Genomic DNA, 26,634 nt, shown 5'->3' on the forward strand with positions numbered 1-26,634 from the left:
AGAGAGCTCAACCTGGTTCACACAGCTACTAAAACCATTCACCATCACATCATCCTAAAGGCTCTTGAGGACCACGAGCTCTTTGCTAATTTGCACACAGTGGTCTTCGGGAGTACTAACAGGACTATGCAGGCTCAGATGAGTTTTGAGAAGAGCTCTGTTTCTTGCTGCCTTTTCGGTTGCTTCCAGCAACGTAACCCTGCCGTCTCATCTCTCCTGCACTTCACCCCAGACCCCTGCTTAAACTACACTCTACGTAATGGTCTTCAATGGGTGGGATCTGAGAGTACGACAGGGAGCAGTTCTGGGCTCCGTGATGGATGGTCACAGGGTGGTAAGAAAGGAAGAGCTACACCGTCACACACCTGTAAGAGACCCAGAGTTCAGGAGAAGCAGGAAACTCAGGGGAAGCCAGCCCCTAACACATCATTACGGGTCCAGTAGGTGCAATTGTACAGCGATAATAAGTAAAGATCATAGTAAAGTTACAGAGAGCACGAGAGATAGAAGTGAAGTATTGAAATAAATGTAGTCAGACACGATTCATAGTAGCATGCTCACCTCAGCCCCGCCTGATGGTCCACGTGGAGGGAAAGAGAGAGCTTTTTAATGCTAGCCCAGGCTTTTTATCTTCTCTGGGGACATGCAAGCCCCCTAATTACAGGTGAGGACATACATCACAGGAAGCGGGTGTGCTATAGGTAATACAGTAATGAGAGGAGGTGGTCTAGGGACCTACACGCAATAGGAAGAGGAGGGATTGGGGGTATACATGTGACAAGATGGGCGGATCCTAGGTTTAGGATGGCGGCTTAACTTTGACCTATTCTCTAGATCTCCATAGGAACCATTATCAAGTAGGGTGTAAACCCCACCTACTGGAACCAAATAGATGACTGCAGGCGCCCATTGAACTTAACAGCAGGGAGTGGGACCCACTGCAGTCTGGCAACTGATGGCCCTCAGGGAGGATGCCTGTGAGCATCTGACCTCCTCCCACAGGAAACCAGAGCCCAAAGTCACCCAGAAAGCTACAAATACCTAGAGCCCACGGGTCTGCGGGGTGTGGGCACAGGCACAGGGCTCCCTTGTGCATTGTGCTCAGGCATTGTTTTTTTAAATAACACAGGTCAGGGTGACCTTGGAGTGTCTAGGAAGCCAACCGTGTGCATCAGACTTGTCTTTCCAATGAAATCATCGTCCTCCCACGGCTACTCAGGGAGTTGAGCCTCCATCTTTCAAGGCACACATAAAATGGTGCTAGTGATTTTTGTACTCCACCCACCAGACACCGAGATCAAACCCAAGGTCATCATTAATTCTGACTCCTGGCAATTCAAGGGCATGCAGAATAGAACTGCTCCACAGGATTCGCTTGCCTGTGCTTTTTAGAAATGTAATGCCCATCACCAAGCCTTTTCCCCGTTGTGTCATGGGGTGGATTTGAACCACCGACTTGTAACATTGCAGCTGACTCCAAACCACTTGTATCACCCAGGGATCCATTTCTACCCACTCAGTAGAAATGTGACTTTAGGAAAGAAATCTGGTATATACTCCCTGTTTCTATCAGTCGCTCCCCTTGGCCCATCACCCCCACCCCCACCCCCATGAATCACAGAATGAAACATTGCTCGGTTCTGCCCCAGGCTTCATATTGCTGGTCACCAGTCAATGCTTTGTATGAACTGTAACATTTTCAATGACTCCTTTCTGGATGAAGATTGCCAGGTCTCTCTTCTGAGCCCGTTTGAAGCTGGAAGCTCCGCTATAACTTTTCCGCCACTTGGCTGGTAGTTGAAATATTAGTGGCCTAGCTTCCAGTCGATCGCAGTAGGAACACGTAGTAGGCTTTGGGCAAAAACACCTGCAACACAAACAAACAGGAGCTTTGCTGCAGAGCTCCTTGAGAAATGTACACAGACCACATAGACGGAAGGAGTGACTCCCCTGCAGGCCCACGTCTTGTCCTGGGGCTACCCAGGACTGTATTCAGAATTGCAGGGGACCCAGGGAGTGGGAAGACGCAGCCCCCCTCTAAGTGGTTCCAGCTGCTTGGCAGTGGTGCCTGTGGGGCCAGGAGGTGTCCTAGCATTCCACGGCCAAGGTTCTCATTTTACTTGAAAGCATGGCTTTCTCCACCCCTCACCACCCCCAGAATCTGTAATCTAGATTCAAAACCACATGTAGTCATGCTGAACTTTTTTTTTTTTTACTCCCTGAGCTTGTCATACTTTTGCAGCTAATTATCAGTTGGAGTCAGTGTAACGAAACCTGTGTTCCTAGGCTGGGTTTTATTACAATGCTTCTCCTATCAGCCAGGGGACTGTGGTAAGTGGGCTGCTCAGCCATGGAGGGGGCTATTTCCTTTCCCTCCCAGGAAAGCCCCAGCAGACTTTGTAAATCAGTACTATTAACTGGAATGGCAGAGATTTACTGTAAGTAAGCACGATCGCTTCCGCTTTTAAGAAACAAAGAACCATTTCCTGGCTTTTCAATTAGGAAGGCTGTGGGGGCTCTGAAGGAAAAATGTAATATATGATAAATCTATACTAAGGAGCAAGAGAGACCAGTTGTATCCTTTCACCATACACAGCCAACCTGTATGCTGAGTAAGTAACGGGAGAAACTGACCTATATGAAGAAGAACATAGCATCAGGCTAGGAGCGAGATTACTAACAACCTGTGGTATGCAGATGAGCAAGCCTTGCTTGTTGAAAACAAAGGACCTTGAGGCACTGGCTCAAGGAGATCAAAGACTCAATGCCAAGAAAATCAAAATCCTCACAACTGAACCAAAAAACGTCCTCATCATAAATGGAGAGAGGACTGACTTTGTCTAGGATTGCATTTTACTTCACAGCCAACCTGGGCTATCACTGCTTACGGAAAGTACTCAAGGAGTCAAAGGATGCGTTGCATTGCGTAAACCTGCTGCACAAGACCTCTTTAAAGGGTAACAGAGCAAAGATGTCCCTTTGAGGATGGGGGGCCTGCTCCAAGCCATGGTCTTTTCAATAACGTCATACACGTGTGAAATCTAGACAATGAGTAAGATAACAGAAGAACTGATGCAGTGAAGAATGTGGAGAGTAAGGTGAACTTATAAAGAAGCAAAGGTGTTGGTGCTTTGCCACACTTGACGCATGCAATCCAGACAGACCAGTCCTGGAAAAGAGCCTCATGCTTAATAAAGTAGAAGGCTAGCAAAAAAGAAGAAGATATTTGATGAGTTGACAAAGTGGCTGCAGTGATGAGCTCAAATATAGCAATGATTTTGAAAAGGGTACAGGACTGGGGACTTTTGCTCTGCTGCACATTAGGCCAATCTGAATTGGAATAGACTCAAAAGCATCCAACAGTAATAACATATGAGAGGGTACTCCCCCAAAATTCTTCCTGCTAGGTGAGCATCAAGCAGCTCACTCTGAGTTAGTGCACTCAGTGGCATCACCGGGGAAGGTTCTCATTGGTTACAGTGAATTTTTTTTCAGAAAAGCAATTTCACTTGAACTCCTTTGTGTGTGTGTGTGAGATGACCAATTTAAGAGAACAGTGTGCATCTGTGAAATTTCATTTTCTGCCAAGGAAAAATGGCACAGAAAATGTTGTGATGTTGAACACAGCTCACAAGGACAGTGCTACGAGAAACACTCAAGTATATGAGTGGCTTTCTTGTTTCAAAAAAGGTGAAATTTCAATTAATGACAAACCTTGTTCTGGAAATCAGTCAACTTCCAGAACAGGCGAACATGTCAACTCGGCAGTGCATTTGGAGTTCTTCCATCAGGTCACACTGTTAATCAAGCTTTCTAGATAGAGGTTCTGAAAGATAGTGTAACAACATGTGACAATAAGGCCTGATTCGTAGCAGATGGAAGGCTGGTTTTGCCAACACACCAATGCACTTGCGCACAGCCATCTCACTGTCATTTTCAGCAAAACCCAGCATGCCTCTCTTGCCCCATGCACCTGACTCACCTGAACTCACCCAGTGCACCTTCTTTTAGTTTCTGCAAAGATAGAGGGGCAGGAAAGGACAACGATTTGACCACGTAGAAGAGGTTAAAAAACGAGGGAGGTGCTGTCATCATCCAAACAGATGAGTTTGAAAAATATTTCCAAGAAAGGAATCACAGATTTGACAAATGTATTAAGTGTAATGGAGAGAGCACTTTGAACATGATATGGTCATTTTGTAAAAAAATATAAATACATAACTTTGAAAAAATTCTGGTTTGGGGGGCAGCCCCCAAACTAAGGAGCAACCATGGGTAACATCCGTTTGAAGGGTCCTCTAAGTTCATGCCTTTGAGCTCAAGAGTCAACATCTACCAGCATCTCTGAAAAGTCTAACCTCCATGACTGCTATAATGAATGTTCCAAACTATCAGAAAACACAGAAAAACTCTCTTCAAACCTTAAGGATTTGGTTCAAGAGAAAGGTGGAGTAAATTAAAAGATTTCGATTGCTCTCTCCATGTATTTTGGAAAGTCATGTCTCTGCTGACTTCCAGTGGCCTCCCTGTCCTCCGTTTCATGTCCAGACATTGTGTGTGCCTGCTATCTTGCTCTCTGTTGTGTTTGGTGCCTTTGTGCTATTTCTCAATCTTCGTGCTAATTTTATGCTTTCTTGATTACTATTGCTCCATGGTCCTTTCCACCACCACCCTTCATATTATTTCCATAGGAGGTTTTTTTCTGTAAAATTATTGTTAGTTTCAATGAATAGAAAGTCAGAACTGTTCCATGATAAAAGTCAGTCCTCAAAATCCTCCTAGCCCCAGTATGCTGATGCTTGATATATCACATTTTTAGGCAATATTCCATGTCTCTCTATCATTCATCTTAAAAAATGCTGTGTGGGTGTAAGGATTGGGTATCAGCCTAGAGAATATTTGTGGAGGCTTGGCTTCCTCCTGCAAGTAATTTGCTTGAGCAAGGGATGTTGGGGATTGAATGGTGTCCTCCAAAGTTGTCTTGAAGTCCTAATCCCTGTATCTGTAAATACAACCCTGTTCAGAAAGGGAGGTTTTCTTTCAGTGGAGTGGGGTGGGCCCTAATTCCTTTGGAGAAGTGTCCTATCAAAAAAGCAGACTTGATACAGTGGTCCACATGGGAGGCGATGCCATCGATGTTTCTATAAGCAGCAAGACTGAGGAGAGAGTCATATTTCAGAGTTCACAGTCTCTTCTTCCCCAAATATCATTCCCCATGCCCTCCTTTTGGCTACCAGCTGAATCTCCATCTCTCTTTGGACACTTTCCTTTCATAGCTTTTGAGTTCCTCTGATCTCAGTTCTGGAGACTAATGTATGCCTGATCTTTTCAATGGCCATCATGTTTTCAATGGCCTCATATGCATGTGAGAGTCAGACAATAACTAAGAAAGACTGAAGATTTGATACTTTTGAATTATGGTGTTGGTGAAGAATTTTGAATATGCCATGGACTCACTGCCAGCAGAATGAACCAATCTTTCTTGGAAAAAGCACAGCCAGAACACTCCTTAGGAGGGGATTGGAGAGGTTTTGTCTCACTTCTTTGGACCATGCTATCAGGTGGGACCAACCCCTGGAGGATAGCATGCTTGGCAAAGCAGAGGGTCGGAGAACAGGATGCCATGGACTGACCTAGTGGCGACAACAGTAGATGCACACATAGTGATGATTCTGAAAATGGGACAGCACTGAACCGAATTCTGGGTTATACATAAGGCTGCTAGGGGTCAGCACTAATTGGACAACAATGATAAGAAAACCCATGGGAGGAGGAGTTAGCAAAAATGGTTAAACACTGGAGGTCAAACTTACCCAGTGAGGCCTGGGTAGACGGTCCTGGAGAGCCACTTCTGAAAGGTCACATGCATGAAAAGTCTAGGAGCCCTTCTGGTCTCCCTCAGCAGGTGGCCATGAGTCCCACCCAAGTTGAGGGGGAAATTAGCAAAACAACAGCAAACCTCCAAGTCCTTGTTAGGGAACCCTTCTCTTCTGCTTTCCTCCACCCCCATCTCATCTTCCCTTTCTCCTTGCTACACAGGGCAGCTGTGTTCTAGCACTACCAATGATGTTGAGCTATATGTGAAAGTCGGAGCTATGGTAGGAATTAGGAAGTGGAATCAAGTGAGAATTCTCCGGGTGGTTTAAACTGTTAATGTACTAGGCTGCCAATCTAAAGGTTGCCAGCTTGAGTCCACCTAGGAGCACTTCCAAGAAAGTGCCTGATGATTTACTTCTGAAAATCAGCCATTTTAAAATCAACTTCACAGGGTAGAAATGAGTTAACTTCACTGAAGGGGAGAAAAAAAACAAAACAAAAATACCTTCAAACTCTAGTGCCATCGAGGCGATGATGACTCACAGGGACCCTATAGGACAGGGTAGAACTGCCCCCGTGAGATTTTGAGATTATAAATTTAAAAAAATCATTTTATTAGGGGCTCATACAACTCTTACCACAATTCATACATACATCAATTATGTAAATCACATTTGTACATTCATTTCCCTCATCATTCTCAAAACATTGACATCAGCTCCTCATGTTCCCCCTTTCCTCCCCGCTCCCCATTCCCTCATGAACCATTGATAATTTATAAATTATTATTTTCTCATATCTTGCCCTGTCTGACATCTCCCTTCACCCACTTTTCTGTTGTCCGTCACCCAGGGAGGAGGTTGTATGTAGATATTTGTAATTGGTTCCCCACTTTAACCCCACCCTCCCTGTATCGCCACTCTCACCACTGGTCCTGAAGATATCATCTGTCCTGGATTCCCTGTGTTTTCAGTTCTTATCTGTACCAGTGTACATCCTCTGGTCTAGCCAGATTTGTAAGGTAGAATTGGAATCATGATAGTGAGGTGGGGTAAGGGAGAAGCATTTGGGAACTAGAGGAAAGTAGTATGTTTCATTGTTTCTACACTGCAACCTGACTGGCTGATCTCCTCCCTGCGACCCTTCCGTAAGGGGATGTCCAATTGCCTACAGATGGGCTTTGGGTCCCCACTCTGCAGCACCCCCTCATTCCCAATGATATGATTTTTTTGTTCTGATGTTGCCTAATACCTGATCCCTTCGACACCTCATGATCACACATGCTGGTGTGCTTCTTCCATGTTGACTTTGCTGCTTCTGAGCTAGATGGCCGCTTGTTTACTTTCAAACCTTTAAGACCTCAGATGCTATATCTTTTGATAGCCGGGCAGAGATTATAAATTTTTATGGTAGTAGAAAGCTATATCTTTTTCCTGTGGGGTGGCTGGTAGTTTCGAACAGCTAACCTTGCAGTTAACAGTACAGCTCATAACGACTACACAATCAGAACTCCCTTGTTGAAGGAAGAAGCCCTATATAATAAAAGGGAGATTAGCAAAAAATGATGGAGGCAGAGGAAGACTCCAGGAGCAGTGCAAGAGTTAAAGGCAACAGAAGGAATGGTGACATAGGAGCAAATGCCTTGATAGACACATAGGTTGAACAGGTATGGGAAGGGAGAGCAGGGTGTATATCTGTGACTGTATGTAGATTGAATAGAGGATAGTTTTCCATGAGTATCTACCTTTGCTGTAAATATATCCACGGATGTGGTGGAGCATCCAGGGCGCAACGTGATGAAAACTGCTCACACATAACCAAACACCTTCAAGGAATGAGTCACTGGACTTGGGGCTCAAGGGGGACTCGGGGGACACCAAGGTCAATTGGCATAACATAATCCACACGGACAACACTCTACATCCTGCTTTGGTGAAGAGCTACTGATCCCAAATGCTTATGAACAGCCATCTCAGGTGCAGCTATTGGTCTCTCCTTATGTGGTAGCTACATAATTTCATGTCAACTTGATAAATAACTGTAGGGACGGAATCTAGCTTGTCAGCCAGGCCAAAGCCTGATGATGCCTCCTTGTGGGCGTGGCCTTCTCATGACTATTCAAAGAATTTCCTCTCTCTCCCTGCCTTAGTCTTCCTGTTGACAAGTCCTGCAGCGACTTTCTGAGCCCTGGAAGAACTCCGAGAGAGCCTCTTTCTCTCAGCTTCACCTTCCTGTTGGAAAGCCACACTCAGAGAGCTACCATACTCTGAGAGCTGGAGGAGTCATGTGGAGACCCAAGCCAGTGCTGAAATGCTTCTACCGCCGTTGGATCCACAAGACTTTCCACCCACTGGTCTGTGATCTTCCCGCATTTGGCCTCATTGCATGTGCTGTGTGAGTCTGAAGAGGAATTTATGGACTCGTATCGGACTTAGGGGCTAATATTGGACTTGTTGACTTGACCTGGATTGGACTGGGATGTTTTCTTAATATACAATTACTCTTTGATATAAAGCTCTTTCTTATACTTATATGAGTGTCTCTGGATTTGTTTCTCCAGTCAGCCCAGACTAACACACCCTATTCAGAGTAAAGAACAGTGAAAAGAAATTGAAGATGTGTGGAAACAATTGCACTGTAAAACATTAGCCTCCGTGGTCCCAAGGCCAGGAGAACGAGAGGGTTCCCGGCTCCCACCACCCGCTGCTCTGAAGGAGAGCACATTAGAAGATCCCTGATAGAGTGAGAGAAAAATGTGAGACAGTTTCAACATCATCAGATAACCAGGCTTACTGGCCACATGAAGATTGGTGGAATCCCTTAGACTATGACTATAGTCTGGACCAGCAGTTGTCAAATTTCCATTCAAGAGCCATATGCGGCTCTTTCGGTACTTCTAAGTGTCTCTGAAGTAAAATTGAAAATGAAAAGAAAACTATTATTCAAATCACCATGACTTCATTTGTTTATAAAAATATATTTATGGCTCTCAAAAAATTTCTAAGTTGCTGTGCAGGTCAGGATTGACTCTTCCATCTCAAAGCTTTGCCGGTCCTTAATCTAGATCTTTCAGTTCTTGAAATGAACTCTCCTTCCCAGCTTAATTTTCAGCCAAACAATGCACAGGTCTATAAGGAGAATATTGACACCAGGGAGCTACGCACACCTTTTATAATCAGCCATTTGAGATGGAAAGGGCAGAATCTACCCAAGGACACAGTTCATAAGGGTTATGGAAAAACAAGGACTGGAATTAGGAACCCCTGGAAAGAAGTGATGTTGCATTGTGGGGGTTATGGTCAACAGCCTGAAACAACATGTGTATGAATTGTCGAATGAAAAACTGATGTTCTGCTTTGCAACTATCACTCAATTCACCATGAAAAGGTGAAAATGAAAAAACAACCGGAACAAAAGTGATCGCATGGAGCATGGTCCCACTCTGATCTCCCTGGGACTCTCGCAAATGGCAGTCAACTAATCTCACGACAGCTGGTTTAGAGTTAAGTGGATCTTGCCATTCACCAAGTCCATAACATTGATTAAAAACAGAAGTGTTGGTCCCTCCGGAAGAAGGAAAATCATTAGTATTTGGGTTATTTGCTAAACAGTCCTTTGGAGAGAAGTAAGGTGTGATAGGAAATTAAGCCAAGAACTGCTTAGGAGCTCTTCTCAATTCTTTATGCCAGACAGATTGGAAGACTCCGTTATGACGATAAATTATGAGACTGATTCTGAAAACACAAGATCTCATTCATCCAAATAGGTGTTGATCTCTAATTCACTGCTGGCAACAGCAGCTTATTCCAAAAACATGGCCGTGGTGAGATCCTAGCTAAATTCTTTGGCACCTGCATTTGGAGCCAGGATATGAAGCACCCAATCGTCTGGTCTCATTCCTTGATAGTGACTTTCCATTTCTCCTCAGGACAGCTTTAACCACCATAAGCATTCAAATGGCCTTCCCAACACCAGCACCATGAATTCAATTTAGGAAAATGAGTTGCGACGCAAGGACTGTAGCTGCTCAGCTGGGACTCAGAGTTGGAATAGTGACCATGGTCAACAGGGGCAGAGTTGACATGAAGAGACAAAGGAGTCAGCCATTCCTGCCCCCTTCATTCCCAAATTCCCGAACCACACACATCATCAGAATACCATCCAGACGACTTCTGTGGGCGAAACACTTCATTCCTGGCATGTGAGACGTCAAAGGGAATGCAGAGCGAATAGATGAGGGACCTGGAGCCGGAAACAAGCTCTTTTCAAAGAGCTACTGCGAGTTTTCAAAGGAATGAGACAGAATGGCCTCAGTGTTCAGTGATGGAATCTGGTTGCTCTCAGGAGGGTTTTGGAAGCAGGCCAGGATGAGCGGAGTTAATATGGATGTAACAGGTAATTTTATTGTTAAACAGGGTGGAAAAAGTATCAGGAACTGTGAACTTTTAAAGATGAAGCACTAAATACATGGAGGTACTAGAACAAAAGCAGATGCATTTTGCAATTAATAGTCAATAAATGGTCAGAAAGATCATGGGGATTTATAAGTTTATATATAAGGAGACTAGTTTATTTAACACGTAAATTACCATATACCACTCATAGATCCTACTGCTTTCAGAACACACATTGCCATTAAGTCAAGTTCAACTCATAGTGACCTCACATGATTCAGAGTCAAATGGTGCTTCATAGAGTTTTCATTGGCTGTAATCTTATGAAGTTGGTTGCCAGGCCATTCTTCTGTAATTTCTCTGGATAGATTCTAAAATCAACTTGTAGTAGTCAAGAGCAAATCATTAGATGCCCTAAGGGACCTTGGTACTTCCATATAAACTAATAATTTCAAGTAATTGCCATTTACTTACTTACAAGAAATGTACATAGTTCTTACCATCTGTCAGGAACTTTTATAAGCATCATACAAATCATAATTCATTTAATCCTGATACCAGCCCTATAAGCTGGGTCTATGGTTTATTAAAGGTGAGAAGACTAGAGCCCAGAGGGGTTAAACAATTTGCCCAACGTCACACAGTTAATAAAGAGTGGGGTCTCTACTTTGGTATCATACTTAAGGACATCATACTTGATAAAGGGAACGGAAAAGAGGAATTCTCTCCATGAGACAGATGGGCACAGTGGCGGCAACAGTGGCCTCAAACAAAGCCATATGGTGAGGGTGGTTGAGGAGTAGGCAGTGGTTTTGTTCAATGATACATGACTTGATAGCACCTAACATCAACAATATGCCTGTAGCCACTCCAGTTTTCAGTTGTTGGAGAGTTGATTTAGACACCATTTTCATTCCCAGATATGTTCCCATCCAGAAATGCTTTTCCTCTTTTCTTTTTTAAACCATTTCATTGGAACGTCATCCACATATCATACAATTCAAGGGTTCAATATGTCAAGAAGAGTTGTGCTCAATTTCTAGAAGGCTATGGAGGACAGTGATCACTATCACAACCAGTTCTACAACATTTTCTCTTCCTCGTATGCATTCGCATAATCATTTTTTTTAATTGTGGAAAGAAATATACACAACATGACATTCTCAACTCAATAACTTCTACATGTATTAATTCAGCGCCATTGATTGTACTCTGCATTGTACAATCATTATTGGTATCCTTTCTCAAGTCATTCCACCACCCTTAATGTATACTCAATGCCCCCTAAGCAAAACCTTTTTCTCTTTTACTATGGAAACCATTGGTTAACTTTGGTTTCTTTGTTTTTTTAGTAGTTTTCTTGATATAAAATTCACGTATCATACATTTGCATAGTTAAGTCGCTTTTGAAAAGAGTGTATGTACATCCTCACAAGCAGTTCTGGTGCTCCCCCTCCTCTCCTGCATCCATTATTTACTCCCCAACCACCCCCCTCACCCTCTCCTAGTTTATCATCTTGATAAACTATCGCATAAGTTATTGCCCCTTAGGCATCTGCTCCTCCTGTGCTTCATAAAGTGGGAAAACCAACAGAAACAATAAGAATCAAAAACAAATCAGAAAGAAGAATATATATAAAGGCAAAAATAAATTGTAAGAAACAAAAGACCATGAGCAATATTTTTAAAATGAGGGAAAAATTGTCATGGAACAAGTGAGAATTATTTAAGCCTAGAACAAATTCAGGTTGGGTCAAGAGGTTTGTCAAGTCAACTGACAAAGTATCACATTATACCACGGTTCAATCCACCATAATCAAATTTACAATAATCTCTATCTGAGAGCACAGCTGCCCCGGTGCCTGTGGTCAGAGGGTCCCTGGCATTGCAACGCTTTTTCACCCAGGAATCTTCTATCGTGGGCTAAGGACAGTTTGGGCTCTGGCCTCACAAGGTGGAAGAGCCAAACCCCCAAAAAACAAGACAGAGCTGAAGACACCACAATGATTTCTAGCTCAGGCAATCACAGGGTTTTTCTTTCTTTTTTTGAAATCACTTGATTGGGGGCACTTACAGCTCTCATAACAATCCCTACCTCAGTCGCATCACTCACATTTGTGTACATGCTGCCATCCTCATTGTTCAAAGCATTTTCTCTGCTGAGCCCTTCCTGTCATTAACATCTTACGCTATCATGGCAGTGTGGCGTGCTTGTTAGAATTGCGGTGTGCGGTTGTTTCTGCCGTGTGCCATCAAGCGATACCAACTCACAGCCTCCCTATACAACAGAGAAAAACTGTCCCTGTAGGGTCTCTGAGGCGATGATCTTAAGGGGAGCAGAACGCCAAGTCTGATCTCTCATGGAGCTACTGGCGGGTTCAGAACACCCACCTTCTGGACAGCAGCCACAAACGTAGCCATTAATGAGCCAAAAATTCATAAATCATTAGCAAAGTACATTGCTAATGATTATTTGACATGACTCTTTTGGAGATATTCTTTGTAACTTCTACCAAATGACTGGGTAAACTCCAAACTTACTGCCATAGAGTCAAATTCTGACTCACATACTGACAGACTGGAGCTGTCCCTGTGGATTTCAAAGACTGCAAATCTTCACCAGTGCAGAAAGCCTCATCTTTCTCTAGTGGAGCATCTGGGGAGTTTGAACTGCTGACCTTGTGGTTAGCAGGCCAATGCTTAACCCACTGAGCCACCAGGGCTCTTAAAATGACTTCATAGGACTATGAAATGTGAGATGCTTGTGGTCCACCAAGGGGATTGTGTTAGTCTGGGTAGACTAGAGAAACAAATTCATATACTCATATGTATATGAGAAAGAGGTTTATATACAAGAGTAAACGAACATTGAGAAAACATCCCAGCCCATTCCAGATCAAGTCCTTAAGTCTGATATTAGCCCATATGTCCAATACCAATCTATAATGTCTTCTGACTCACAAAACACATACAATGCCACTGAATGCAGGACAATCACAGGCCAGCAGGTAGAAAGTCTTTGGATCAGTGGGGCTGTGAGCATCTCAGTGCTGATAGGGGTCTCTATGTGGCTTCTCTAGCATCATAGGTCTGGTTGCATCAGTGTAGGTCCTTGTGGCTTCTCCAGCTCTCAAAGCACAGAAGCATGTGTCTTGTCAGTACAGCGTCTCCAAAGAAAGGCACATTGTCTGTAGAGAGTCTGTCTCCCGCCTCCAAAAAGGAAATTCCGAAATTCCCAAAATTCTCAGGAGAAAGCCACGCCCACACAGAGGCCCCATCAGCCATGATCCCATTGACAGACTAGACTCCACCCATTCACTTTTAATCCTCTCAAGTCCTAAATTGACACCAGATTATGTAACTACCACAGGGATTGACAATATTAGCTAACAATGCAAATGAGTACAGGACACCCTTGTGGGGTGGGAACATTCCAGCTCACAGCAAGCTTATAGGAAAGTAGAACAGCCCCCGCAAAGTTTCCAGTTCTGTACATCTTTGTATAATTTGGCTGTCTCATCTTTCCCCTGCCAAGTTCCTGGTGGCTTTGAACTACTGACCTTTCAGCTAACAGCCCAACACTTAACCCATTGTGCCACAAGCAGTCCTTACAAAGACTTCCTTTTAGTAAAAATCACAGCCTTGGAAACCATATGGGACAGTTCTATTCTGCCCTATGGGGTTGTTATGAATTCAAATAAACTGAACAGCGGAAGGAGTTCATGTGTTTTGAGGAGGAACTCCACAGAGAGAGAAGCATTTTCGTCACATCATATCAAGAATAAACCAAACTTACTTCCAGCAAGTCGGAAAGACTTATCTTTCTCCGGAGGAGCAGCTGGTGGTTTTGAAGGGCTGACTTTGAAAGGCAATAAGCACCCCAGCTTGCAGCCCCACAATGTCACTAGGATTCCTTCACACCAAGGGTACGTACCAATATATGACTTTATCACTAGGGAGCTTGACCTTGCTCACCTGGTTGATAACTCCAGAACCTCTACCCCATACGAGCCACGGACATAACTCAGGAACCACCCAGGGGTGGATAACACACTAAGGGGGGCTTGTTGTTTGTGCCTCCAATGGGGTGACTATGTCACACACACACACACACACACACACACACACACACACACTCCTCCAGCTCTGTGTTCAAACCTTACAGTGATTGCGGCACAGAGCCCAGCTTCCCACCTCTGCCCGCAGAGGCAGTGGCTCCTGCTCCCTAGTGCCCTGTTGGGGGAACCCGGGTGCTCCCAGCGGAACCAAGAGAAAAGCTATGTTTCTATCAGCCTGCCTGCTCACAGAAGCAGCTCACACTCACCCTTCGCAGAATTGTGAGCTGTTCCCATCTGGAGCCTGCCAGCTTCGGAGCTTAAGTCTCCAAAGCTAAAGGAAAGCGGGGGCTGGAAGAATGTTGGAGGCAGTCCAGGACTGCCTGGGCAGCCAACCCAAATAATTCAGGCAAGCACAACTTTGCTTGGACCTGAGCTGGCTGTCTAGACAGTCACGACTGCACACAGGTAGCTCTACAGTCTTGCACTTCATTTGGCCTGTGCTGAACTTGTTAAAAGATGGATGCCATTGGGTGTCATGGTTTGGGTTCCCCCAGAAATGAACCCAGGGTGAAGAATGCTAGTGCAGGCTATTTATTTAACAGGAGCCCTGGGGTAAGAACTTGGTTGTTAACCATATGTTTGGTGCTTTGAATCTATCCCGTGGCTCCAGGGGAGAAAGGCAAGGTGATCTGCTTCCATAAAGACGAAATCAAAAACCCAGTGCCATTGAGTCCATGCTGACTCCTAGTGACACCCTGTGGGTTTCTAAGACTGTAACTGTTTACGGGAGTAGAAAGCCCAGTGTTTCTCCTGCAGAGCTGCTGGTGATTTTGAACTGCTGAACAAGAGGATCACATCCCAAATCATAAGCACGATAGCACCAGGGCTCCTAGGAAACCTTATGGGTAAGTCTACTCTACCCCATGAGGACACTATGAGTCAAAGTCAACTGGTAAGCATCTAACAACAATAATTTATTTAAGAACTGAACCTAGATGCTGTAGAGCACTGATGACGCACACAACTAACCTCTACTCCCCCTTACCATTATGGACTTTGTTTTACCTCAATATTCTTGCCAGACATTTTTAGGTCCATTTTCTATAACTGAGATCGATTCATGAAAACCAAGATATTTCAGAAACAGTAACTGAAGCAATGATTCCCTGAGGGTGCAGGAAGTGGGGCTGGGGGGCGGATAGCAATGAAGACTGTATAACCCCACGCAAGGGGAATGAACAACAGAAGTGCAGGTGACAGGATACATTGGAGAAGTAAAGTGCAGCAATAAATAAATAATAACAATAATATATAATATTATAATTTGGATTCCTGGGGAGGAAGGAAGAGGATAAAGAGAAGCTGATATCAACGAGCTCAAGAAGAAAGAAAATGCTGTGAAACTGATGGTGGCAGCAATTGTACAATTATGTTTGATCTAATTGAAGTATGAATTGTTACAATATCTGTAAGAGCTCCCAGTAAAATGATTAATCATTGTTTTAAAAGATAAATATAGAAAGAAGAAGTGAACCTAGACGAGACTGATTGGGAAATGGGGAAATGAGAGAAGGAGGGAAGCAACAGCTAATAAAGAGAGTGCTGTTCCGTGAGTGACTGCTGTGGGCAGCTAGAACTCAATTCTGCGTGGAGTCTCTTGGATTCATTGTTGAAAGGCCTGAAAATCACCTCATCCAGAGGACAAGGGATCTGGGGTGTTAATCCACCAACTGTTCTGCCTGCCCTAGGTACAGGCCAAGGTTGTACCATCACAGAGAGGGAGCTGAGGGTCTGAGTAGTACACAGCGTTCGGTATACAGAGAAGAAATATCTAGGGCATATCAGCAATGCCCACTGAAGTGAGTCTAATCCCAATGCTTCCTAGGGGTTGACCAAACATAGCCATAGAAATATAGAAGTTAGAATCCAGTGTAGGTACTTTCTTCCCCTTCTAACAATCCTGGCATAGTGACTACACCTATCAACTGCTTCCTATGTATCAGGCCTTCCAATCGTCTCATTCATCCTTATTGACAACACTGGGATGCGAAAATTATTCATATCATCAGTCACATTTTGTGGATGAAGTCACTGCAGGTCCAGGAAGTTGCTAGAGATCACAAGGTCAATGAAGAGGAAGTCATGATGTTGACCCAGATATGCTGACTCAAGAGAAAAACCCTCCAGCTCTGCACACGCTTGTCTCAGCTGGTCTCCTGATCCAGGGAGGTCAGGCCTCCCTCAGTCCTGAAGGTATTTTGACATTAGAAATGCTTGCTAATCCGCATGATGGTCCTGTGGTAGAAAAGTGTTTTTCCATTTGCATCTTGTTCCTTTCAGTCTGACTTCTGGAGAATCAATGGAAGGAGATTGGCCCTTGTAGAGCTGCAATTGATTAAATCGAGATATCGGCTCTTATGGACTGAATCATGTTCCCATCCCAAAAAATCATGTCCTAAATCTTGTTACCTGGAAGCACATGTGGTCATACCAGAGCAGAATGATCCTAATCTGATCTGAAGGCTGTTCTTATAGATGAGGAGAAGAAACACAGAGCGACACACAGGGGGAAGATAGTCATGTGGAAATTCATTGCAGAGTCAAGGAATGCCTAGAGTCAACAGAAGTTGTTGTTGTTGGTGTTGGTGTTGTGTACCAGTTAGATGTCAGCTCCAACTCACAGCGAGCCCATGTACAGCAGAATGAAACAATGCCTGGTCCTGTGTCACACTAACAATTGTTTTCATGTTTGAGCCCATGGCTTCAGCCACTGTGTCAATACAGCTTGACAAGGGTCTTCCTCTTTTTCACTGCCCCACGACTTAACCAAGCATGACGTCCTTCTCGAGGGACAAGTCTCTCCTTATATGGCCAAAGTACCTGAGATGAGGTCTGTCATCCTTGCTCTAAGGGGCATCCTGACTGTACTTTCAAGACAGATGTGTTTATCTTTGTAGCAGCCCACAGTATTTTCAGTCTTCTTGGGGCTTCCTTATTCAATGTCCAAGTTTAACATACATATGAAAAACTCGCTGCCATTGAGCCAATGCTGAATCATAGTAACCCTTTGTGGGTTTCTGAGACTGTAACTGTTTATGGGAGTAGAAAGCCCAATATTTCTCCTGAAGAGATGGTGGTGGTTTTGAACAGCTGACCATGTTGTTCACAGCACAATGTGTAACCACTAGACCACCAGGGAGCCTCTACATGCATATGAGGGAATTGAACAATACCGTGACTTGGGTCAGGCACACCTTAGTCCTCAAAGTGCCAACCTTGCTTTTCAAAACTTTAAAGAGATCAGTAAGAAGCAATTAATACGCAGAGAAAATATGGCCTGGCCAACATTCTAAATTCAGATCCCTATTGCTTCTCGGCCTTTTGGCTACGATCAAGTGTAGCCTAAATTCAGATCCCTACACTCTAGAACTGTAAAGCAATGTCACTCTAAGGACTAAGGTATACTTAACCCAAACTAGGATATTTTCAGTCACCTTACATGAGTGTGAATGCTGGACCATGAATAAGAAATGCCAGCAGAGAAGCATTAACATGTGCAAGTGATGATACGATTGAAGCATATTAAAAGTACCATGGAGTTCCAGGAGGACAAATTAATCTGTCTTGGAGCAAGTACAGCCAGGATGTGAGCTTTGGACATGTTATCAGGAGAGCCAACTCCACAGAAAAGGACAACATGCTTACTAAAGCTGATGGTCAGCAAAAAAAGGGAAAGAGCCTCGTGGAGATAGAGGGATGCAGCGGCCACAATAAGGTACGTAAATACCACACATGACAATGGGGCGGAAGACACAGTGCTCGGCAGTGTTGCATCTGTTGTGCATGGATAGGATCACTATGAATTGGAGCCAACCGGAAGGCAGTCAACAACCACAACCTAGCTTCATATCTTGGCACTGGAACATTTCACTGAAGTGCTTGGGAACCTTGGAAGCCTAAACCCATCTGCCCTCATGTGTGTCACCAGCCTCACATGTAGGAGCTCCCAGGCTGGTCCTTGACCACTAGGCATCTCCAGTTCCTTCCCGTCTCCCAGTTTTAACAATCAGCTTACCCTGCTCCTCCTACCACCTTTCAGACTTCTGCTTCGCGTCTCCTTCCTTCAAGAAGAAACAAACACCTCTCTGATAAACTTATTATCTCTAAAATTATAGTGGCTGCTAAGCGATGAATACCCTACTTTTTCACGAGAACTTGTATTTTAGCAAGAACCTACTAAACACCCAATGTAGAATAATAAATATAATAAATAAGAATTACTTAGTTGACGCTCTATGCCAGCTGCCATTTCAATCACTTCACAAGTTGTAAACCTGACAGTATATAATTCTACAGAGTACATTGTTGTAGTAGATTTCCATAAAACATCTTCAGCTTGTGACTGGTGTCTGGAATCACACAAGCTCATCATTATTCTGTCAGCGAATTCTTGTCTTAGTTCATGGCACATAACAGGTGTTTGGCCTCCCCAACAGTACACTCTGAGACAGGGCCTGGATGGATGCAGTTTATTTTGGAAGTGTGAAAACACTGGTGGATGGTTGGCAGGTGTGTGTGAAAGGAAAAGCAGTCTTTGAAAGGGCCTCTCTCAGACCATCCAACACAGTGGGCGGTCCAAACTCAATTCCATGGACAAATACAATGCCATCGTGCAGACTGCAGACCTCGGAGTTATCACACTCCATCAGAGTTTACACTCTCCCATCAGTCACTGGTGGGGGTGTTCCCATGGAGCGTTCATTTCTCACCGCGTCATCATCGGTGGTACAGGCAGAGTGGTTTGGAAAGAGCTGTCAGGTGAAGAGGCGGGTCCTTGTAGGAGACAGAAGGTTGGAGTGTATCAAATGGTGTAAGGCCCAAAGGGTACGGAGAAGGGACTCTCATTGCGTGGCGGGTTCTGAGCTGGGTGGCTAACCTCAGCTCGCAGGCAGTTGCAGTTGGAAACCACCGGTCTCTTGCAGGGAGAGAAGATGAGGCGCCCCTCTCTTGTCAAGAGCTTCAGTCTCGGATCCCCGCAGGGGCAGTTCGATCTCGGCCTAGAGGTTTTCTGTGAGTCAGAGGAGACTTGACGGCACTGCGTGAGAAAGGGTAGGGGCAGGCATCAGTCGCTGTGTTGGCATCGCCGCTAGCACCTCATGGGGATTTCCTGTGTGTCTGGGCAGAAAGGGGCTCCTCCACCTTCCCAGTGACTTCGGCCGTGGATCCCCAGGACTTTCTGTATTTGTTGACTGAATGTGTGGGATGCTGGGGGGAGTGAGAGGAAAGAGAGCCCTGGTTCTATTGCTTTGGCAAGTGCCGTCATCTTAGTGATTGTCCATCATTCCGGATAATTCTACTTTAGAACACCCAGGGTATCTAACCCGGACAGTAGCAGGAGGAAGACCAAATCATGGAAAAGGTCCTGGTTTCGAGTTGTTAAGCCCCCTGGAATGCGTGTCCTGTCGTCTATCGCAGAATGCTAAGGTGCCTACATTAGCTATTGAGAAAGCACAAAGGCCCCAGAAGGCAGATGCCAGCCATGTCTCATGTTCTCTCAGTAATGAACCCTAACATGGTCTACTCATGGTGAGCTAAGGCCCGGGGAAACCAGGCAGCACATGTTTAGGTTAAACTCTCTGATGCTGTCTCCTGTCTCATAGGTGAAAATCTAGCCATTGGAGGAGTCGTTCCCCCACCTTAACAATTTCTATCTTGAACTAAGTGTTTTACATGTTGTTCAATTATATTTTTTATTAATTTTAGGCACATACAATCTACCCTGATAAAAACGTGTTATAAAGGATTGGGGGGGGATAATTTTTTTTTTCTTTTCCCACAGCTTTGGGTTCCTAGAACCTCATGACTGTATTGCTCTTCAACAGAGGTTTCTCATAACAATTAGCTCGGGGTATGTCAGACCAGAAAATAGGGCCTCTGAGGCACATACATGGTGATGGCTATAGGGTCAAGGACAAAGAGCTACTGTGATATGAATCTCTTCTGGGAAGACCTGTCTTCTGTGAGTAAGACAGCCTCAATCTTTCCTTCTTTCCCATCTTTCCTTCCTCTTCTTCTTTCTCTGGTTTCCAAGGGGAATGTGAACTCATGTGTGTGAAAACCTAATATGCCTTGAATTCTTAGCACATGCTTCAGGGAGACTTGAGATCTTACTAAAAGGAGAACCCAAGAAGACCCCTTGAGAAAATGTGAACAGATTAGGGGTATTATTGATAGAGATTATCCACCAGGATTAAGCAATCCAGAAAACCAAACCACACGCACTGCCTTTGAGTCAATCCAACTCAATGCAACCCTGCAGGGTAGCGAAGAACCTTCCTGGGCGATGTCACTGAGTGCAGTAACTCACAGTGAGTTGCTCGATGCTCACCTGGTGGGAAGAAGGTGCACTACAAAAGCTCTACCCAGCGGAGCCTTTTCCCAGTTTCTTCTGGAATAGAAAACCTCATCTTTCTCCAATGGAGTATTTGGTGGATTCAAACCACTGACCTTGTGGTTAGCAGCTAGTGAGTATCCAACTAAAGCACCAAGTGTCCTGGGCTAATCAATCGTTTCATTTAACTGATTACTAAGACTGCCCCCTGGCTACTTGGGGCTCTTTATAGTAAGAAAGCAACAGGCAACAATAAAGGAGTGGTGTACTGACTAGGAGGGCCGCTATGAGTTAGAAATTGACTTGATGACAATGTATGGTTTGGTTTATTGGAGGGAGGTCCAGGGGGAAATGAATTTCTACCACATAATTGGGTCAGGGACAATATGTCTGGAATGTAGACAATCCTTTGGGATATCACTTAGTACTCCCATTCCCTTTGATAAAATTTAGTGGGAAATAATTTAGCACACTAAAGGCATGACTGCTCGTAGGGTTAGTGTTTAAGGCAAGACTTCTAATAGAATTAAAGTTAGAACATTCTGCCAGCAGGATACTATGACTAGTTGAGGTGTTTACTGAAGGAAAGAGGGATAAAATAAAGATAATGGATGAAAAGAGATGATAAATACCAGCTATGAACATGAGTCTCTCTTTGGTAGAATGACGGGACTGTTTGCTCTTTTGGAAATTCATCTCAGAAACCCTAAAGATCAGTTGGTCCTACTCTGCCTTAACCAGTTGGTAGGAGTCAGAAAGAACTTGATATCAGGGGGCTTGTTTTTTCCAACATGACCATGTGGCCAGTTACAGGAATCATGGCTATAATAGAAATCAGTATTTTCCCTTACTTTGATATATATGTTTATATCATCTAAACATGATATATTTATATGTGTATTTATATATTCCTGTAAGAAGTATCAGCAGACCAGTGATTAAAGTGCTTACTTGCTAACCTGAAGGTTGATGGTTTGAATCCACTTGCTGATATGCTGGAGAAAGGTGGGGCAGCCTGCTTGCATACATATAAACAGTTTTAAAGCCACTGTGCTTTATTATAGGGCTGCTATGAAATTGGATTAAAAATGGGAATTTTTGTTATATATAATGTACATATGTATATGAGTGTGTACATACATAGACACACATATTCTTTTTTTATTTTGTTCCTGTCTCTGATTCACTTACTAACTATTATAAGACATACAGATATGTTAAAAGTAATAAGTTTACACCTTCATGATTAAATTATGGACTATTATAGAAGTAGCGTGATTCAGCTTGCATAACGGTCAACCAAATTGAGATAAAGTGACAAAATGTCTTACTTTCAGAGGGTCAGCTTGTTTCCACTGTATGAGGGCAAGTGACCGCATGACTTTGTTGATGTCTTAACTTGGGAGCTAAACATGGGATAAAGGAGCTACACCAAGTTGACGAGTGGTGCGCTATTCTGAATTGTTCTGTTGACAACAGAGTTAAGGCAGGGACGTCGTGTGTCTGAGTTCTCATATCTTCTCCCTCTAACAGTCATGACCCCTGGTTAGAGCTGTCCAAGCGAAAGAAGAAGTAGTTCAAGATGCTGCAGGTGGGGGTAAACGAGTGGCCATGCCTCACATCATGTCATCATCATAGTGGGTATCATGCTAGGCTTAGAGGTCCTCCGTGAGTCCTAGCTTGTCCTCACTCTCCACTTATCTTCCTGATGACTGACCTCCTCTCTAACCAGAAGCACAGCTGTGGACCCAGAGAAGCAGGAGATTGTTGTCCCAGAGGCATCAGCTCCCCAGGAGGTCATAAAAAAGTCCCTTTGGTTCCAGAGGCTGATGTCCTGGGCTTCTTGGAGTCCCTACAGGTGGCCATGTTTCTTCCGGCATCATTGATGAGTGCCTCTCTCTTTGATCCTCTAATTCATCTTTCCATACCTTCAGTTACCCAGCTTCTCTCAAACTAAGGAAGGTCTAATTCCCATAAAACTGCTCTTAGTCCTATAAGACCCATTGTGGCTCTGTTTTTTTGAGCCTGAATGATACAATTTATTATCTGGCTGCAGTTACAAAAGGTATTTCCGTGGAACTGCCACCTGTCTATGAGGAGAAATGGCGAGGTGCCCGGGGTAACCGTGCAGGATGTAGGCAATAGCATTCCAAGTCCAGAACAGAAGCATATTCCGTTGCAGCTGGAAAGGCTAGCTGGAAAAAGACTTGAATTCCTCAACTCCTCCATGTTGAGCTATCAGTGATCTTAAAATTACTATTGACCCTAAAGTTTTCCATGATGGCTTCTCTCCCACTTCCTCCCTGGCATTTTCCAGTATAACAAAGCATGTCAAACCATACCCAGTATATGCCAGGCAGAGATACAATTTGGTTTCAGTAGAGATTCCCGCTAGGTGGTTAAGCCATGGATGTTGAAGGGGGATTGTTTGACACCATTCCCAAAGGAAACCTAATAAAGAAAGGGAAACTCAGGTCCTTTGGAATTGGAATTTCACAGCATCCTCCAGACAATCTCTGTACCTCCTCTTCAAGAAGCCCTTCCATGACTTAAAGATGGTGCTTAAATTGCACCTTTACCTATTTTGCAGTAGATTTGTATGCAGTTCCAGAGCGATACAATTTTCCATCCTTCCTGTCCACCTTTTAATTTTCCAGTAAAGTGTTATCAACTTTTCTTATATCTTCTACCAATCACTGCCAAGAGCATGATAGGTACAAATGATAGGTATAAAAGCTCCCACCCCCCCATTTCAAGCAAAGGCTCATCAATAAAAGACACAGGAGTTTCATGACTGCATTGATCTAGGAGTCTTGGTGGCACAATTGTTAGGTGCTTGGTTGCTAACTGACGTCATCTACTCAAGCCCACCAACAATCAGTTGGGGGAAAGACCTGTCGATTTGTTCTCATAAAGATAGCAAGCCAGCAAATGCTATGGGATAGTTGTATTCCATCACACGGGATCACTATGAGTCAGAATCCACTCAACAGCCCTTAACGTTAATGTGGGTCATTTACTGGAAGTTTTCATGATGTAAACACTGCAATGATGACATTGGAAATAGATTTTCCTACTCTGGCCTGTAAAACAAAAAAGAACTGAAATTTTATTTGTGTCTGGAACTAGTATTAAGATATGATGTATACATTTACTGCGGAGATTAGATAAGTAATTAATGTAACACGAGAAGACAGAGATGGAGCCCAATGGGCCATTCATTCTTAGTAAGATGTCATAATAGGGCTTCAATCTGTATCTCACTGATTGTCCAACCCAATGATGCTACATTTTTCACTTCTGCGAAAACATAACTTATAGCATGGGCTCATGCCCTATAATGTAGCTTCTGTGCTCATGAACTGGAGGTGGGACAGAAGCAAATACATGGTAAGCTAATGGCAATATGTTAATGGTTTCACTGGTACAGTCCTTGGGATTCTTTGATAACAAGCTACAGGGGCAAACTGGTCAACAAGAAGGAACAGAATTTGAAGGAAGCCTAGAATGGGGGTTCGGTTGAGAGACTGGAAAAAAGATGTAGGATGTGGGGGGAGGAGGGCTAAGACATAGACACTAGTAGGCAATCTTACTGCTATCTGCTGGATTGAACCACAGGCAAATTCAGTCCTCCGTGAGTCACTTTGGTCAAGATTCAGATCCAAGAAAAGGAACTGGTCCAGCTTGAGTTTCTGGCTTACTCTTGACCAGAGGTAAGCAGGTTCTATGGATGTTGTCTTATTTATCAAATGCTGCTATAACAGAAATACCACAAGTGGGAGACTTTAACAAATAGACACTTATTTTCTCACAATTCAGGTAGCAAGACTTCCAAACTCTGGGTGCCAGCTCCAGGGGAAAGGCTTTGTCTCCTTTCAACATCTATGGGCTCAGTATTCCTTGGAGAATCCCATGTGTCTTGGTCTTAATCTTCCCCTAAATCTAGGAGGTTCTCAGTGCAGGAACCTTAGGTCAAAATGTTGACCTCCTCTCCTGGCTTCTCTTTGTTGGTGGCACTGTGGTACCCTCCTCCTCTGCACCCTTCTCTCTCTAATGGCCTCTGACAATATGAAAGGTGATGCTGCTTACACCCCAGGGAAACGTCCCTTTCATTGGACTAGAGCTGTGACCTGCATAAGGTGTTGCAGCCACTCTAACCCCTTACGACTGTTTGGCTAATCATATAAGACCCCATCGTGGGTATGATTACATAACTGCCAAATCACATAACAGCCAAGCCACGGAGCATCCCGACCCAGGCATGTCGACACATACTCTGGGGGACAAAATGTAATTCATGGCAGATGCTCAATCTAAGACTGTACCCATTAGGAGAGAAATGGTTTCCCAAAGTGAAACCAGGATGTTATTAACAAATAATAAAAAGATAGGTCATTTGTATCTGTCCATTCATGCTTTCTGTGCAGGTAATTTGAAAATGCCCAGGGCAAGAGAATGGGTGGTCATCCCCCTCCCCATTCTCCACTTCTGTCTCCTCTTCCCCTGCTGCCCAAAACCATGGCAGCATCAGGCCTTGTCTTACTTCCCAAGAAGGTGAGAGAATCAGGACCATCAGCCTAACAGTGTTCCCTATTAGAAGGCGATCAGGCAATCTCCTTTCTCCTCCATTGTAACCAATTCTAACACTAGCCACCACTTCCACGGTACTTTCCATTTCTCTGTTGGGTATGACAATTCGTCGCAATGGCCACACCGATTTTACAGTCTATATTCTCGGTTTTGAGATGTATTATGAACGTAACAGGTTATATTCTCAGATCAGTAATTCCTTAGGATACAAGGTTTGAGTTGTTTTGTTGTGTTTGGGGTGTGGTTTTTTTTTGGTGGGGTGGGAGAAGTCAAGACACCTTCTTGACCTTATCTACGGACAGGTATATTTCTCTGCCCTTTGCCCCTTATGTCTTTTAGTCAGCCCTTGGCTCAGCCTCTGCCCTGCTCAGGAAAGTTACCAATTTCTTTAGCTCTGTCAGTAAGGGCACAGGCATCCTACTAACCCACCCAGCCGAGGCTGGAGGGTACTCAGTTTTCTAAGTCTGTGAGTGGGCATCACCTCTGTAGCTGCTTCACCTCCTTGTCCAGGGAGCCCACTGTGCTGTCTTAGTCTAATGTCCTGCTGCTTGTCACCTGGCCACTTGCTGTCTTTGGGGCTACCGCTCTCATTCTGCCCCCTGGGTCTAGTGGAGTCTCAGTGCGAAGACCTTAGGTCCATAGGACATGTTCTGTTCCCAGCTGTCTTCCTTGATGGTAGTGTGATCCTGTCCTGCCCCGCTCTGAAATAGCTTGTTTTAAGCTTTATTGGACAGCAAAACTGACCAAGCCCCTCAGTATGGTTGCATACATATTATTTGCATGATTCCAGAATGACTCAATATGCCCTATTTGCATTGTTCCCAAGCCACCCAATCCCCTTGGTGTGTCACAGCACCTTATTTGCATATCCCTACCCAGTCGTTTTACGGGTGCATAGACTATTAATGGCTAGAAGAGTTGTATTAAATCTCAGCGCCCCACCTATTCAAGCTTTTCGGGGGTTATCCAGATCCAGCTGCCATTTGTATTTCTAAGAGATTCAAAAGTCCAAAGTTCAATTTATGTCAACTCAGAAAATTATGAAAGGGAAGCCAAAAAACTATTTGGGGCACATTTTTCCAGACATCTCTCTACACAGTATGCAGCCCCAGTTACGTGGAGTCTCAAAAGTCCCATTATCTAGGCAGAGAAGTCACTCCAGGGAAGTTTCTGAAAACTGTTTAATTTCTTTGCTCTCTACCAAAGCTCAAATCTCAATCCCAAATCCCTTCTCCCTAGTCAAATGCATCTTTTGGCACAAATCCGGACCCTCGCTTACATAGGTCCTGTTATCCGGAATAACCTCCGTAGCGAAGTCCAGGAGTCCGTTTTCTGAGTTCTTCAAATCCTCTGAGATTGATTTCCAGAAGCTTCCAGCACTGTC

At 44.1% G+C, this 26,634-nt stretch overlaps 2 long non-coding RNA genes across 11 annotated transcripts in view; both read right to left on the reverse strand.

Annotated features, from left to right (window-relative positions):
- LOC142449818 (uncharacterized) overlaps positions 1 to 14,809 on the reverse strand; it is a 101,289-nt gene extending 86,480 nt beyond the window's left edge. For 3 of the 10 annotated variants that reach the window (XR_012784881.1, XR_012784888.1, XR_012784885.1), the window contains exon 1: positions 14,536 to 14,800. This is a non-coding gene — a long non-coding RNA (uncharacterized LOC142449818). Of the gene's footprint in view, positions 1 to 14,535 lie in introns of all 10 variants that reach the window. The other 7 variants (XR_012784887.1, XR_012784883.1, XR_012784880.1 and 4 more) reach the window with 6 other exon arrangements.
- On the reverse strand, positions 543 to 14,526 carry LOC142449820 (uncharacterized). The gene is made up of 2 exons (XR_012784890.1): positions 14,008 to 14,526; positions 543 to 1,867 (listed from the first exon to the last, which is right to left on the reverse strand). It is a non-coding gene; the product is annotated as an uncharacterized LOC142449820 (long non-coding RNA).
- Positions 14,810 to 26,634: the final 11,825 nt, after the last annotated feature.

The sequence above is a fragment of the Tenrec ecaudatus genome, chromosome 6, assembly GCF_050624435.1.
Source record: "Tenrec ecaudatus isolate mTenEca1 chromosome 6, mTenEca1.hap1, whole genome shotgun sequence".
Taxonomy (NCBI): Eukaryota; Metazoa; Chordata; class Mammalia; order Afrosoricida; family Tenrecidae; genus Tenrec; species Tenrec ecaudatus.